The sequence below is a fragment of the Rhipicephalus sanguineus genome, chromosome 1, assembly GCF_013339695.2.
Source record: "Rhipicephalus sanguineus isolate Rsan-2018 chromosome 1, BIME_Rsan_1.4, whole genome shotgun sequence".
NCBI lineage: Eukaryota > Metazoa > Arthropoda > Arachnida > Ixodida > Ixodidae > Rhipicephalus > Rhipicephalus sanguineus.
In genome coordinates, this window is record NC_051176.1 from 133,454,628 (window position 1) to 133,471,552 (window position 16,925).

The 16,925-nt window shown below is 45.8% G+C and overlaps 1 protein-coding gene across 1 annotated transcript in view; it reads right to left on the reverse strand.

The window, feature by feature from the left end:
• LOC119398525 (LIM/homeobox protein Lhx9) overlaps positions 1-14,709 on the reverse strand; it is a 60,533-nt gene extending 45,824 nt beyond the window's left edge. Inside the window, exon 1 of the mRNA XM_037665369.2 lies at positions 14,321-14,709. The gene's annotated coding sequence lies outside the window, so the exon portion shown is untranslated. The remainder of the gene's footprint in view (positions 1-14,320) is intronic.
• Between the last annotated feature and the right edge of the window lie 2,216 nt (positions 14,710-16,925).

The window sequence follows — 16,925 nt, forward strand, 5'->3', positions numbered from 1 at the left end:
TATATATATATATATATATATATATATATATATATATATATATATATATATATATATATGGTTTCAGAAGAAGGCTCCTGGCTATTCGACTAATGATGTGATTAAAAGCCACCGTGAAAACCATAAAATTTATTCTGACGTTTCGGCCGGAGACCACCCTTTATGCAAGATAAATGTAAAGGCCGGCCCCCGGCCGATACTTCAAAATAAATGTTCTTATATTTGATTGACGCAGGCCGTGCGACGGCCGAAACATTATGTAAGCACGTTTTTCTTTTTTTTTTCGTTCGTATGCCAATTTTTCCGTTGCTTGACACCCAAACCGGATTCGCAGCAGCTGTGTGTTGGAATATATACGTGCATTTTTTGTATGTAAATACAAATAAAAGCAGTCAACACTTGCGCAGTTTCTGAAACGGTTCTTGAACACCTGCGTTTAGCCCATTCCCCATATGGTGCTTATTTACTTCATAACTGTTTCAATACAGAGCATAAATGGTATACCTAAGCAGATATACATATATATATATATATATATATATATATATATATATATATATATATAATATATATATATATATATATATATATAGATATATATATTGGGCTGATTGGTAGCGCATTGCCCAGTTCCTCTGCGGTGGTTACATCATTTGCATATATCGCAGCGGTAGAATTGTTTCGTCCTCCAAGGTGTTTTGCTACCCCTCGGTAATTAGCAGCATCCGTGTATCGTACGCTCTCATTGTTGCTATAGCCCTCTAGCCTCTATTGCAACAATGGCGCTCGTGCTTTTCATCTTGCTTTGTCATGTTCCGGGTGCGTGTTCCTAAGATTAAAATTTATTTGGTTACACTATGTCGTGCGACCAGGTTCTCAAGAACAGTACAACTTATTTGCCGCTAATGTTTCTGAATTCCTGCAAAGGAAGCTTTCTACTATTCCCTTGAAAGGAAAAAAAAAATGCTGTGATGTATTACTTGCCATAAGACGACCTGATGACGAAACACGAACTACAGCGGGCAATTCGGGTCGATTTTGCCTGCCCAAATTTCTGTAACGTGCACCTGAGTCTTTGTACACGAGCTTTTCTTTTTTAACTTTTTTCTTGCATTTCGTCCCATATAAAATACTCGGCTGCAGCTGCTATCTAACCCGATACCTCGAGCTCAGGAAAGCCGCAGCATCACAACTTACCTACCGAGGTTGGTCTTCTTTTGTTGTTGATGGGCTTTTGGAAAGATGCATAACCATGCTCGCTTTAGTAGAGAAATACTTCTCCTAAGGCCAGAGATTGAGCTGCGAAGCCCAGGGCGCAGTTAAAGAGCACATGTTGCGCCCATCCGTTAAGGACAGGCCGCAACACATGCCGTATATAGTCGTTCATTCAACCTGGCTAGCAGCTCCCGGCCAAACATGGCTGCCGCATAAAAGCGATGAAAATTCTTTTCTATATATTGCGACACTGTAAGCGCACGTGTGCATCATGGCCAGGCTATTCGCACGTATTACCGCCGACGCCATGGTGCCGCGCGAGCATGTTGCAGAAGAGCAGCGGGTGCCGGGGTACCGGAATTGAAACATATGCTGAATACCGGAGATGTCATGTCAACAGCCGCATTGACGTATATACGGCCGGGGTGTTTCGCTATCACACGTGAGGAAGCTGGTGCTTGCGCTAGAAATGTTGTTAATGCTGAAACGAACTCACTTCTTGTCTTTATTCTCTCTCTCCCTCTTGAAACGAACAATATCGTCAAAATCTGGCAAGCAAACACTTGGTCCTTAGACTTTCATAACATGAAGTGTTCCGGGTGGTAGTTATATCTTCATACGGATGAAATGACTTTTCAGAGATCACCCACGTATACTGCTTACGTGGCCGCGGGTTTCTGGATCGCGAAGCGTTATATTTGGGTTGCGCGAAATCTGCAAGCACTGCATTCGACTCGAATTTCGACAGTATAGACCGGGGGTTGGGAACCTGCGGCCCGCATTATGCGGCTCCCGGCACGACGGCACGACCCCTGGTGTAGACAGTTCGTGTAATAGGTGCGGGATAGAATGCGGCTTCTTTATTTCTCTAAGGCAATATTCACCATTAGAAGTTCACGCTTCGTCAGTCCCCTATATACACAAGTCCATCATGCGTATGCAGTGGGGCCCGCTGTCTGCCCAGTCTTGTAGATCGACTATTACCTTGTCTTACCCCCGCAAAAATTTCTCCGCAAAGCCCGAGGATGACTGCGGAAAGGATCATCAGGCGCCATCTTATTCTGCACCCCTATACGAAGCAAGCTGTGGCGCCTTGTGTCGCTGATTTGAGAGTGCAGAAAGGAAAATAACTCATCCTCCCCATTCAACGACCCGCCACCCTTCATTCCCCTAGTTTTTATCTACTTATCGTAACTTAATCATGAACTCCCTCTGAATGAGCAGTATTGAAAAACAACAACAACAAAATAATAATAATAATAATAATAATAATAATAATAATAATAATAATAATAAGAAGAAGAAGAAGAAGAAGAAGAAGAAGAAGAAGAAGAAGAAGAAGGAGGAGGAGAAGAAGAAGAAGAAGAACAACAACAACAACAACAACGACAACAAGATGAAGAAAGAAAGAAGAAAGGAAAGAAAAATCGGCAGATCCCACGTACCGTGGCAATCGATGTTATGCGAAGCGTGTGCAGGAAGGTGACTGCGTCGAAATTTTTCACATTGCGCGAAACGCTACGGAAGGACGCTAGAGAAGTGTGCAAATGGTATACGCACACATATATTTTGAAGAGTCGCACATGTGTTATATAATCAGTTTGCAGTTGCTTAACGATGCCAACAGCAACATAGGTATTACCAACACCAGACGCAGTAAGCTGATATGTAGTGCTTGTATTCTTCAACACTGAATAGCGCGAATTCGAGAGGGACAAGGAAGGAACACAGATGCACAGGACAGGCGCTACTCGCAACTAAGCTTTATTCAGAAAATTTTCCTTAGATATATACACAGCCGAGTGGCACGCGCATGCGCACTGCACGTACGTTACAGTCACACTTGCAGTTTGTTAGAGTTGCGTTACAGTTGTTATGTTAATACTTATCCGTTATGACGGAGAACACACGCACGTTTCACAAACCCGTGTGCATGTGTGGAAGGGCCTCTTGGCAGTTCTTGAATAAGGTCATCATCACCGTGATCAGTGAGAACCAGCAGCTGGGCAGGACTTGTTATTGGATCCGTTCGTTATCGCAGCTACGAACGCTCTAAGTGTAATGAGGTGCGTGGTATAGTAGAGCTGGTGAAAACCGCGGATGGCTTTTACGAAAAAATGATCTATGATGCCTCCTGTCCTGGACGTGCACCGAAGTCTTGTGATGCTCTGGCCACATAGAAGCCCTCTTTCATGCCGTCTAAGAACCAGGCGTGGTTGGGTTTTGATAAATCAATGCTGAAGTCACCGGTAATCATGAAGGACATGGTCCTCTCGGCAGAGTTATTGTAGGAAGCATTGACCCTGGTTTTTGCTTAATTCAAGTGGTCGACGTTGCGGATCACGTGGACGTGTGGATTGTAGCCCAGCGTCTTCCAGGGGTGCTATTTCCTCAGCTCGCTAACTTTCCTTGCGTCGGCCGCTGTGGTGCAGTGGTTACGGTGCTCGGCTGCTGACCCGAAGGTCGCGGGTTCGATCCCAGTCGCAGCGGTCGCATTAGGCGAAATGCTATAGAGGCCCAGCAATTACTATTATTATCACTTTCCTTCCGTGTCAATGTGTCTGTTCGCGGTTACTGGGTGATTGAGACTCTGCTATCACCTGTGGCACATACCCGCATAACATGAACTCTGGTATGCGGGTATGTGCCACACGTGACTGAGGGAAAGGGTTTCATGACGTACGCGTCAGCTATTTTGGGTTATTCATGTCGTCACCAGTGAATCGTGTTCGTCATAACCTCATCCTATGCTATGCAAACTTTGGTATATTACAACCTATGGACACGACCGGGAGAGCGCCAAGACGTAGGCGGCTAGATAGATAGATAGATAGATACGTAGATAGAAACGCCCAAAGTGCCTGAGGTTCGCTAAGAAATGCTTCGCATTTAAAAGAAAGACAGAAAGAAAGCCACAACGCACCTGAGCTTAAAACGAGGCCACAGTCGCAGCGCGAGTGCAAATCAATCAAACAACTTGTAGCATGGCACCGAATATGGCAAATCGGTTCTGCGAAGAGCCCGCAACGTGAAAGTTCATGAAAGGAAAAAATTCTCACCCACCCGTTTTGTCGCACGAAGCTACGAGGTGCAATACCGGGTCGAACCTCGGTGGAACTAAAACAGGCTTCCTAAAGTGCAATACCGGACCGACCCACGGCCCGGTATTGACGCTTTTCCCGAAACAGGTGTAGAATGGGTAGGTTAAGCCCGCTGTGTGCGAGAGTGGCCCTCAAATGTGGCGCGATAAGGACGCATAATTACGTGTCCTTTAGCACCACCCACACCAGTAATCAGGATACTTGCACCAAACGCGTACAAGAGAAAACACGAAGTACAAGATGAGTACAAGAACGAAGAAAGAAAGCGGTGCGTAAATTGGGGTGGGAAGGGGGCTAGAATGGCAAACACAGTACGTATACCCGAGTGTATATAAATATATACAGGGTGTTTCAGAAAATGCGTCCGAAAATCCTAAATAATCCTAAGGAAGGGCGACATTTGCTCCCTGCCTTCATAATTACTTTTTTTTTCTTTGGTGGCATACGCCTTAACATGACTGAGTTGGTCGGTTACGGCATTAATAAAAGAAATTAAATGAACTACTCCATAGGTGGAGACAAGCATCGAGTATAATGGGATAATTGTGGCGCTCCCGGCGAGAAGCCCATGGCCGCTCTGAGATTTCCAAAAAGCGGACGCTACTAATTGTAGCAGAGTGATGACATCTGACCGATTTCTCCCGCGAAACATAAACTGAAACGAGGAATAACTTAACTGCCGTACTCTTCCGAGACGGCCAGAATGAGCGAACGTTATTATATCAACCATCGATCGACTTCGTTTCGTGGGTGTCCGGGCTGTGCTCGCAATTGCAGCACGGATGGCGCATGCGTGTTAACGAACGCAGAAGAACTAACGCCACTGCAACCGTTGTCGTGAACAGTGACGTCAGTCTGGTCGTCTGCTAGTTGCGTTCATCTGCGCTTCGGTTTCAGTTTCGCCGGTGAACTTGGTCAAATTTCAGTGCTCCGTAGTAACTACCAGAGGCCGCTTTTTTCGAAATCCCGGAGCGACAATGGCCTCTTGGCAGGAAGGACTTCAATTCTCCCATTTGACCTTACCGCCTGTCTTCGCTAATTAAAATGGCTAATACATTTCATTTATTTATTTACTGCCATGACTGATGTCTCTAGTCATCTTAAGATGTCTGCAGCTACATGAAAGGTAATGATAAAGGCGGTCAGCAGATATGACATTTCCCTTATTTTTGAGAATTTTCGGACGCAATTCTTAAAACACTCTGGATAGATAGAAAGTTGTTATTAACGCCATACGCATACGCAGACCATCGTTCTTTTCACTACACGTTAACAAAACAACCGCATCAATCGCAGAAGAAAACCGAACGGGCATAACGTTACCAATGTCGGGGACATAATTCCCGTTTACAGAGGTTCCGTTGACTTTTCTTTTTTTCTTCCAAGCGATCATTCATTTTAAGCTGGTACTCACGAGTTTTCTACTCAACTCTTCAGGCTGAGATGAGTGATAATGCATAGTATAAATACTACAGCTTCACCAGTTTACTCCAACTGCTTACAGGTGTGGCATGTGTCACGTTTATGCCGAGTTTCCTGGACAGCTTTGCTGCTGCGCACCCGTTCGCTTCATTTAGTTAAATGTGTTCTACTGGAAACCAACTACACATGCTACAGCGCAGCTTTCGGATAGTTTTGTTTTCTTTTTCATTGCTCAGATGGCGTTATCAAAGCGAACTAAACTACCAAGTGCAAATTTTACAACGCTTGACAGCTGATCTTAAATTCTGCAAAATATAAAAGTGTTCACACATAACCGCCACCAATTAGGGAGTAAAAAAAGGCCCACACATTGAAGCGCTGGTAGCCTTAAGTATACCAAAGCTTCGTACGAAGAAAACCAAAAAACCAAAATGTATTCTCTGGAGTGCTGATGAATGTATTGCGCACTGTTACCTGAAAACAGTGAAGTATACCCTTCTTCAAAAATAGAAACAAGGAAAGAAAATTTTCTGAAGATATTATTATGAGGACGTAATAAGTCCCACTGCAGCAAACTGCATCAATATACAGGGTACCCGCGCTAACTCTAACCCGAGTTTAAAAATATGTAGATGCACTCTATGACGACGCGAAACGTGCGTCATCGCACAGCCACCAGCTTCGTCGCTGCCCTGTCGCAGCAGCACACCCAGCCGAATCCTACAGTCGTTTGCACGCGGAACGTTAAGGAGAACAGCAATCATGGCGCGCGAGCGGGCGTGTCACGTGGTATATTTTGTATTTCGCGGGTATTTGTAGCAAGCATAAAAACACTAATACTTAATAAATATTAAGTTAGAAACTGTCTAATCAGACGTTTTGCAAACCGATCTACAACTTCCTCTGGAATTTTTCGCCCAGCTTCGTTGCTTCAAAAGTTCATTACATGCCTAATTAGGTAATTAAGCAAAACACACAGAGTAGTATGACTTACTCCATGCAATAGTAAGCAACATACATTCGGTCGCGTCGTCATAGAATGCGTCGGCATATTTTTAAACTCTGGCTAGTCAGCGGGGTCACCCTGTATAAGTATATATCAGTTGCAGTGACCCATAGCCATGCAAAATACATTGGAGGCCGGCGTAAGCAGCATAGTTGGTTACGCTAACTTTAAGAGTATATCGCTGCCGCAGTCATCACAGCGACGCAGAAACGAGAGAGACCTGCCGATCATCGGTCCGGTAAGGACTCTGATGATGCCCGCCATTCTCTTCGTGGAACTATGAATTTCTTATCTTCCCGCGACTTCACGGCGAATCTTATCAATGATAACTGCGCAGGGGTCAGTCACTCTAGTTATACAACGTACGAAAGAAGGGGAGATGTCACACCGTGTGACAAACGTCGTCGGCTGTTGTCTCTGTCAGCGAAGACATTGCTTTGGCTACCGAAATACACGCGCTCAGGAGACGACTCCTTAAGACCTCTTAACAGCGAAGCTGTTCGTTCCTCCTTCACCGCGTATCAAAAAACTACCCTCATCATAAACCGGTATGCGCCCCAAAAATTGAGTAAATCCCACTACTCACCGCTGGTCCACTAAAAATAAAAAAAGGCAAGAGTTAACCCAACAAACGGGCATGTGCCACAGAAATTTGTGCGGCCTATCGGGAAAATATCATCATCATAAACGCGTATGTGCTACGGAAATTGGGTAGATCCCACTATACACAACTCCCACTAAAAAGGAAGGAGGCAACAGTTAGCTCAAGAAATGGCTTGCGCGTTACCATAGCCACATCACTGTCACGTGATACTTTGTGGTTATAAAAGCTAGAGTAAAGCTCGCGCCTATAACCGTACGCAGCCATGGGTCATCCGAAGATAAATCGCACTCCCGAGAAAGAAGCCACGATCCGAGAAGCAAGGCTTGTCACTGTGCGAAAACGGCAATGCAAGCGTGGATTGGATCCGGAATATCATGCCCAAGAAACGGAACGGAAGAGACTGCGGTGCCCAGCAAAAGTTCAACATCGTTACAGCCAAGTTCAAGCCAAGTTCGAGCAAAAGTTCAACATCACTACAGCCAAGTTCAAGTCAAGTTAAAGCGAAAGTTCAAGCAAAAGTTCTGCCTGGGTACAGCAATAAATAAGCATGAGACCAATCAGCTTTTCTGTTTGGAGCATTGCGCGGCTTAGTAGTGCAAGCTTTGAGCCATTTTTGTCTTTTCTCTCACGCTCCGCGCGACACGTAAGGCTGCCTAACGTGTTTGTAGTGCCACGTATATGCCTAGACACAGGGACATGAGCTTGACCGGCCAGATGCCAACCGGTAAGAGCAGCTTCAGAACTTGTTGACTAGCGCTGGATATTATACGCACTTTGCTTGGATTCTTAACGAACTCATAGGCACGTATTAGATGGAGCACGTGCTATATATATATATATATATATATTATATCCTTCACACGCAAGGAGTGTTTACAGTGCGGTAACTAAGGGCGTGGATGACCTAAACGATAACGATGAGATCTTCGCGCTTGGTGCCACTGCGCTAAATATGCAATTGTCCTCCTTAAGTCAGAATGCACACAGAACCCGGCAGACCAATTCCACGTAACGCCACTGAAAAGCCTCTGTATACGCCGGCCAAGAGACGACTGGCGGCGAACGCTGACGAGAAGGTTCCAAGAAAAAAAGATGTAATAAGAAAAACATCAATAAAAGCTTTTCGGCGTCTTGTCGCGGCCCCAAATGAAGCGATTATACAGAACTCGACCTTTTTTAATGATTATGTGTATCGAAGTATTCGGATATCACTTTTAATATTCAAGCGTCAGGTGCGTTAAACGGCGCGGCAGTAACGCGCGCATACGCTGCATCAGACCGTTCACTTCGATCCATTTCCGCTGACTCACAGTCTACGAGCACACAGAATGACTCGAAAATTCCAAGAGAACTCTTCATGTTTTATCGAGGCGGGTATCGTTCAGCAAATCCGACCGTTCCCAAGCGCAACGAGACGTGTTTGTCTCATCTGGAATCGCCACGACAGCTCCCAATGTAGCGCTATGTCTTGGTTCAAACATTTCATGGGTATGAGATGGCACTGAGAAACGTAAGCAGCATGTGTGCAATAAAGAAAATATCAAATGTAACACAGCAGAGGGAATTCTCGTTATTTTTTCTTTTTTAGAAACGCACAACACTGACAACTTCGTAATGGCTACGACTTCCGCACACTTTGGCCACTAAAAATTTCCCGTTGGAACACGGAGGAGAACCGCTGTACTAAAACTTTATGACCACGCGTGACTGACATCCGGTGTATGCTGCAAGCCGATGCCCTCAGCGCGTGCATGTTGCGGGCTCTTCCACTCCTTTTAATAAATCTCCGTATTGACAGCTCACGATATCGCATGCAACGGCGTCTGGAAAGAGTCAGCAGGATGCGCTGTCTGTTACTTCTCGTCTTTTCTATCTTCTAACGCTTAAGTGTGTCTGGGGCTTTCGAGAATGCGCAACTATAAAGGGTGTTTCAGCTAACTACGCCAAGCATTTTTTTTTTTAATTTCTCGCGCTTTAAAGAAAAGCCGGAAAAAAAAATTAAGGAAGCTTCGCACTTGGGGTGCCAAGCCTGAAGGAAGCGCGGAGTTGGGCTGCCTTTTTCGTTTCGCTTTATTTTTCTCGCTCAGTTTCTTTCTTTTTCTCTCATCTCTGTTTTTTCTCTATATTTTTGTCTCTGTTTATTTCTATTTCTTTCTTTCTCTCTCTATGTATTCATTTGCCTTTCTCGCTCTTTCTATCTTTCTCTTTCTTGCCCCTTCTTTCTTTCTCTCTCGCTCTATTTCTCATTTGCTCTTTCTTTCTATCTCTTTCTCTCTGTCTTTATTTGTTTCCCTTTCTGTCTTTCTTCTCTTTCTCATTCTTTATATGCTATGCTTTACTCTTTCCCCTCCTCCTTTCCCTCCGCCTCACCCTCACTTCCCATTCGCGCCACATTGCTATACTATGCTATACAAGGCTACAAGTTTCTGACGGCGTGCCTGGATAGCCGAGTGGTTAAGACGCTCACTTTCGGATCGTGGCTACGCTGGTTCGAATCCCGCCGCCTCATGAGGGAATTTTTTTCGCCAAGATTTTTCTTTCTTTATATCTTTCTTTCTGCTGTCTGTCTGTCTCTGTCTCTCTCTCTCTTTTTCCCCCCCTCTCTCTCTCTCTCTCTGTACTCGTTCCCTCACCCATCAGAGTTATTCCATCCCGCGCCGCAGAAATCTGCGCACGTGTTTTCGAAGCGAAGCAGAATATGAAAAGAAGAGGACTGAGCGGAAGTAGAGGACGAAGAGAGCGCGTGCTGATTCACGATGGGGGATAGTTTCTGTTCGCACTACCCGGCGCAACGAAAAACTGTCCTGAAAACCTGCCACAACGCCTGTCCCGTGAAAACCTTAAAGAGCTCCGCTCTTATAAATTAATCAGGGCAGTTATTTTTGCATAGGTGAAATAGCCCGACGTTGCTGAACAAGCGTTACAAGGCTATGGAAGAACTTGCGCTAGAGATACTAATTAAAAAGTTATTTAAGCAATTTTTGTTGATTGCCCAGCTTGGAGGTTTGAACAAAAAAAAACATGACGTGCAGCATATGGCTCAGAACAATACTGGGCCAATTTGGCAGGCTTAGCGCATGCTTCTTTTTAATACTTGGCGCACGTTAACAACGAATCCAGCTGCATGGGCTATGTAGGTACAATCTGCATATCGCTGATGTTTTTCGTGGCCATTGACACTTTATTTGCCCACACGATTGCCGTGAAGCAAGTGGTGGGTTCAGTTCTGCACCAATTAGGCAATCGGCCACCATAGTACAAAATGTTCTAGGACAGTGGTCTCAAAGAAAGTCCACGTGGAAAGCATTATTCGAGCTACTAGGGGTTACATGCATTCGTGAGAGACTTGTAAGAACACCTCCTCATAGCACTGATACTTCGCTTGGATTCGTCTATTGCTCTCTCACTATGTCCCCTTTCATTCTCCTTCTATTTTTATCCCCTCTTTCCCCGTGCTGAGTAATCAAATCGAACTATCTCTGGACTATCTATCTATCTCTATACGCGTTCTATAGCTCTCTCTTGCTATATTTTTACCTGACGGGCTCGTCCATGCAGTGGTCATGCAAAGTCGCGCTGCTTATCTCGAGCTCAATGGTTCGATTTAGACCGGCTGCCGCATTCCGATTGGAACGGAATACTCATGTATACCGTGCACTTTAAGGAAGTCCATGTGGGCTAAGTAAATACGGAGCCCTCCACCACCGCATCCCTTATTACATGCCGCACAGTTGACGGGCGTCAACCTCCAATATTAATTTATTTCAGTTTATCCCCCACCACTGTATTGCTACCATCTTTGCCCGACACCCATACCCTCTCGCATGTGTGCGGTTAACGTACGGATTTGGCGGTACCAGGTGCAGTATCTGCCCTAATGTTTGTATGGCTTTACCTTGCTAATACCTGCAGAACTTAAACGTTGTTATGCGCTGAAAGAAGATGACGAAGGGCAAACGCTGTTCGCTTCACATTATATCAAATATACGCAGCTGTTTACACATCGGACGCTGACGAAGTGAAAGCGCGACTGGAGGTTAATGACGTGTTTGTATTTAATTGCTGTCTTGATTTTATTTTGTCCTCCTGATTAAGTGCAGCAAGTTGTACAGCTGTAATAGTTCAAATTCACGCAATTTCCGACTATCAACGAAAATGCGAATTAAAACGTTATATGGATCATGCGAAAAACGGGATGTTGAAGCTCCACATCGCAATTTTGCGTGACTATAATGGACGTAGCCCATCAGTCTTTATCGCATTGTCGAGTTAACCCAAGAAAATGCTGGCGTTTTAAGCGCCAACGAATGTCTTATTATGAGACAATGTGGGATTCGGGATAACTTATTACCGATTAAGTTTAACATGCACATAAACCTGCGCCCCACTACAATATTTGGCACATCGCCTCCATCGAAGTGAGGCGCCGCCGGTATCGAACACGCGACCTCATAACACCTAAGCTGCCACTGCGGGCTTTCACTGTGATTAATGAAACGCAAGTATCAGGCATATTCTCCACCTTCTCATGCTTCCACGCTTAATCTTTCACTTTTTCTTCCCGCATCGACATCAATGAATAACACATGCAGGTCGCGTCTTTCGGAGCAGTCATATGTAGCGGGTGGGCATGATATATGTACAGACGGGTCCACTCTTAAAGGGAACATTTGCGATCAGGGCACGTCAGGATATGCTCTGTTGCAACAGCACAGTGACTTAGATTTGTATAAGACTACTGGTGGTTGACAGTTCCGACTCCCTTTGACTGACCGGTACCGTGCACGAACAACGTTTCCACATCCACTTGGAATAGGGTACCAGCAAAATGAAAGAGGCTCATTCGAGTGTTCCTTTTAACAGTGGACCGTACTGTACGATCAACACGCGTGTACTGTATCCCCTCGCTTGCGTCCTTGTGAGTTACCATGTATATATGCTCCTAATTCAGAAGAAAGGCTTAATCCCAGGAGACAAACCAAGTGAAACTTGAGGGACCTGCAGAGCAGTGCACGGGCCATCTGCTAAACGTTGTAGTGCTAGTTAAGTTTGTAAGAACAATACCTGCTCGATAGAAAAAGTGTACATACTAGTAACGAAGGACATCCCCGATCATCCAGCGAACATACTACGAGCGGTAAATTCGCTTCTTAGTTCTGACGACTGGTCGTGCGATATGAAGAATTCTCTCTGATTATCACGAGCTTTACGATGTGTGAATAAATGTGTATATATACCACCGCACGCAGCAATGGCTATAGCATCGGGCAAATACATGATATTTTATAAAGCTCTAATTAACGCTACATGCCGTTTTCGCATCGCAGAATGCGGGATGCTTGACATTAATAGACAGATTACATGCAAACACGATACAGATGGTCGCATGCATACCGATAGGCGCCGAGTCATAGAAACTGGTTTCGCGAGAAAGCGAGCCTCGTGTATAGACGGGCACTGTGTAGTCAGCTCTAACAGCCACGAAGATGGCAACAGGTGCCGACCCAAGATATACGGCAAAGAGCTTCGCGAGCGGCCCATGCAGCATTCAACTCCGCTAATCACCGGCAAAACTCCCATAGGTGATGAATGGGCAACGAAAGAAGTCTCTGTCTGACATGACGTGTGCGAATTCGGTAAACGCGAGACTTGAACTTCTCCGAACACCTTTCAACTAATAATCATTTCTGCACGGAAGGCGCGCGCGCTTAGCTCGCAAATGAGCCGATGCATTGTGACTAAGATGGCTCATTTGACGGGTACTCAGGTTGATGGATTGGAACGCCTTTGGATGGCGGCTGGGCGATGGTATTGTGGCAAAAAGGCTCCGCAACTGCTCGTCGTCACAAATGCATCACAGTATGCGGCCTCAGACAGTATGATAAATTTATCAAAAAGTTCAAAATCTAGTGCGCGCAGTTCCCGCATGGCGCTCGCATCGTACATGCATATCTTACGTGCGCCGTGTATAGTGTTTATTGATATATGGCTATAGTAGAGCAGTGTCAATTCGTCGAGATGACAGCAACGAGAGCAAGCATTACTCTGCCTATAGTTTGGTTGATGTACCCGACTGCAAAACCAATTCGTTGACAAATATATATAAAGAACACACACATATGTATACCTATATAGCCTTCGGTTAGCTGCTGTCGGCGCTGCCGTCTCTATGCGCACTCTCCACAATAAACGACTGCGCACGGTGGTGTCTTGTGTGAGTATACAGTCATAACAAAACGGACCACTTTGGGGAAGCATTATAAAACGCACTGCTTTACAGGGAATGCGGTAGTGTTTTGTCGGGATGGCTATAAAGCTACGGAACTCGCGAAGTTCTTTCGGGTACCACCAATCAAAGTTTTTTTTTTTCCCCCATACAACCGAATTCTCGACATCTGCCACCGGTGGCAATTCGCATACATCTTACTTTCACAAACACCACCTGAATGTTCATGAAGACTGAGTACGAATTAATAACAAACACTCTCTACCTCCTCTCTCAATAATGCAAACTTTGAAAGCGAACACGGATGAACGAGTGAAGAAGGCCGTTTTGCACACTCTTTCCGCACGGATGGGACGTGGCAGGCTACATAGAGATAATTTTATATAATAACGAAAGTAAAGAACAAAAAGGTCGAAGGGAAAGCTTACCTTGACTTACATAGCTAATCGATCGATCGTGAAGCATTGCAAAGATGAGAAAGACAAGCGCTCTGTAACAGCTGTTAGTGAGCGCTTGTGCACATCTCACCTTCGTGTGCACTTCGTGCACCGTTGGCAGGGATGAAAGAGAAGCCGAAAAGCGAGGAACAAAAGAGACAACCGACACGACACAGCGAACGAGAGATCATGGATCCTTGAACGTCCGTGCCCTGCCTCGTTTGTCCCTCGAGCGGGCGCGGAACCGAGAAGCGCTGTCACAGCGACAACATCCGAGCATCACAATCAAATATCCAATGCAGTGCCCACCTTGGCGCGAAGTATCCAGCGCTTCCCCCCTTGCGTCGCGGCACAGCGAGTGTCGGGGCCGGCGATGCGCTCGTCGCTGCTGTCTCCGGACGCGCACCGCGCGGCACACGGCGACGCGGAGAGCTGTCCGGTGGCGAAAGTCCAGGGCGGAGAGAAGAACGCTGGGACGATCGATGCCGATGATGGGTGTCAGCGGCGGAGGGGATGGAAAAGCAAGATGAGAGGCGAGTCCTACACCAGCAGCGGTAACACGGGCGGAGAGCGAGCGCTGACGGAGGGAGCAACAGCAGCAGCAGCAGCAGCAGCCGGCAACAGCGGCGGATCCAGCGAGGCGGCCGCGCGAGTCGGGAGAAGCGGCCACGGCAGCGCCCTGGTCGCGAATAAAATCCCGCCGCTGCGCTCGGCCCAGGCACCGCCTGCCGGTGGGGCCGCGAGAGCCGCGAAGGAGGGACTCGCGTCACGGGGCCCCCGCCCACTTGGCGCGCGTAGAAGCGGCTCTGCGCGCTGCCGCTTTTCCAAGCTGCGCTCTTGCGCCTGCCGCTGCTTCTCTGCTGCATGTTGCTGCACCCCCCACCCTCCCGACTTGCAGAGCCAAGCGCTCCCTTCTCTGGCACGCCCGTGTCAGTGCACCTTCAGACTTGTCGGCACTCCCCTCGCTACACCGCAGCATGACACGGCTACTGCTGCTTAATTGCCCCGAATAACGCTATTTCAAATTGCTGGGATGCTACCGTGCGACGCAATTGGTTAATGCGTTGGGGGGGGGGGGGGGGATTTGCAAGATTATCTCCCTCTCTAATTAATTTCCGGTCTTGAGCGTGTTCTGGAAGGAAACAATGTGGCATTCTGGAATGTTACCCGTCCATCATCTTTGCACTCTTGTATTAGCTTATCAGGCGCGAAGCGAAATAAAATCGACAGTTTTTACACAATCTTTCCCAACTACAGCCAAATATTATACTGCTTAATACGCGAAGTAACGAAATGTAGAAAATAAAACCCCAATACAAATTACTCTAAAGGTAAACTGCATTACACGGTTCCAACACTACTTCGCAAATATGTGAGAGCTGGCATTGACTTCTTGCACTGCACGCAGACTAAATTGAGAGAAATACCTATGTTAAGTTTTCAAATCATATTTGAGTATTGCATATTGCTATTCGTGTTTTTGTTTGAGGCTAAGTTGTCCTCTGTTAGCTGATGTTGCATGCTCTTGAAATTGCCACTGTTTTGTACAAAAGCAGCGGTGGGCCTTTGTCAAGCTGCCTCTGCGAAGAGCAGCTTTTACCTGCACCTTTCCTTCATTATTGTAATTATTAGCATTATTATTATTATTATTATTATTATTATTATTATTATTATTAGTAGTAGTAGTAGTAGTAGTAGTAGTAGTAGTAGTAGTAGTTGTTGTTGTTGTTGTTGTAGTAGTAGTAGTAGTAGTAGTAGTAGTAGTAGTAGTAGTAGCAGTAGTAGTAGTAGTAGTAGTATGGTATTTCAACGGAACTATGCTCAACTCTTCGTGAATGGTCTGCAAGTTCAGCCGAACAATGAAGAGGTTGGATGCATTGGTGGTCGTGCGCCACATATACACCCTGTGGGTCGCTTGTTGATTCTGTTGTGCTGCACACACCTAAAATTAAAAAAGACCGTAATGAACTGTGTTGAATATATAGCGAAAGAAGGATATTGAGAAGAATACTCCTTTGGTGCCGTTCCAAAGTCTGATCCCATAATCAGCTGAGATTTAGTTGCCGGGCTCTTCTGAAATGAAACAAAAAATGGGATGGGGAGGGCCCCCGGCGTGATTCATTCTTAAATATACCGTAAATCCGCTCTCCTGCGTGTTTTCATCTAATTAATTAAAGTTGCCGATGTGAGATATCCGTGCATTACTTCGGAATGCGACTTCCAGTGTGGTACATGCTGCGACGCCTCTCTGCAGTGTTTAGTAAAAGTGAAGTTAGTGTCCAAGAGGGGAGAGATTAAGTACCAGTAATGAGCGCCAGCAGAGGGTCTGTAAGGACGGCGGTCTAATTGGATGGAAAAATATAGTGAAATGGTAGGTTTGATGCAGGGACTGTTTTACTTATTTTTTTTTTTTTCGTTCCAAGACTCGCATAATTTGTTTGGGTGCTTATAACTGCATAGAAATTACACGGCCTTTTTTATTTCCGCAGTATCGACTTTGTTGCCATTGGGCGTAATACGCCGCAGAGATACGGAACACGAACAGCATGCATGCTGAATGAGAACTCGAGCATGGCCGCACGTCGCTTACACCACGAGTTCATTCTCAAATGCTTAATCGCGGCGCGTGGATGTAAACCAGAAAACTAGCGACATAAGATGAGAAGGTGTCCAACGCCTGCTTTTGAAAGATTATATGGACGCATTGAGGTGCATATTGCAATTAGCCGTCCATCGCGGGCGTAATTTCATTTTCACGTGATCGTTTCAAGTTTAATCGAATGGCACCTCCGGATGCGGGCTATCTGTGCAAGCTCAAGGCATGCCACTATATGATAGTGGAGGTCTGCGGAAAGCCAGCACATGTAATAATTCTCCTGGCGTGTTAATATATTATGCGCTTGTATGATTAGCA